The sequence below is a fragment of the Dipodomys ordii genome, unplaced genomic scaffold (genome assembly GCF_000151885.1).
Source record: "Dipodomys ordii isolate 6190 unplaced genomic scaffold, Dord_2.0 Scaffold18, whole genome shotgun sequence".
Classification (NCBI taxonomy): Eukaryota; Metazoa; Chordata; class Mammalia; order Rodentia; family Heteromyidae; genus Dipodomys; species Dipodomys ordii.
Window position 1 is genome coordinate 12,778,669 of NW_012267234.1, and position 593 is coordinate 12,779,261.

Sequence of the window (593 nt, forward strand, 5' to 3'; positions counted from 1 at the left end):
CAATCATCAGGTGATATAACAAGACCCCCTGGCTGGTCCATGCACCGCGCTGGGCCCAGGATGCCATGTGCCACAGGGGAAGGGAAGCTGCTTAGCACAGGAGCCCTTGGACCTTCCAGCTGCTCTGCCCACACCCACATGGCTACAACACACCTGGGCAGAGTCCTCCCTGAGCCTTCTGGGCCTCCATCCTCAGCACCTGCCCCCACACCAGGCCTCCCGCCTGAGCCTCTGCCTGAAACATGGAGGGGAGGTCTGTTCCTCCAACTGCACAGGGCTTCTGGAAGAAACACAACAACTCTGTTTGTCCAGGGTCCTAGAGCACCCCAAGGCCACAGCCTCTACCAGTGTGGGGCTCAGATGTGAGTCCATAGACTCAGCCTACCCAGGCAGCAGGGCTGTAGCTCACAGCTATGGGTCAGAGCTGCTGTTCAGCCCCGTCGTGGCCCTGAGCGCTTGGCCTGGAGCTCAGCCGTGGACGGCAGCTGTGTCCATCCCAGGCTCCTGCGCTGCCCTGCCTGGCACACGCTGCCCACTGGACACGCGCCCAGAAAAGGGCTTCTCCACTCAAGGTCTCAGATAACAGCGGGCGC

The 593-nt window shown here is 61.9% G+C and overlaps 1 protein-coding gene across 1 annotated transcript in view; it reads left to right on the forward strand.

Moving 5' to 3' along the window:
• Positions 1 to 593, forward strand: part of LOC105983093 (chymotrypsinogen B-like) — a 20,628-nt gene that overhangs the window by 314 nt on the left and 19,721 nt on the right. The window lies entirely within an intron of this gene.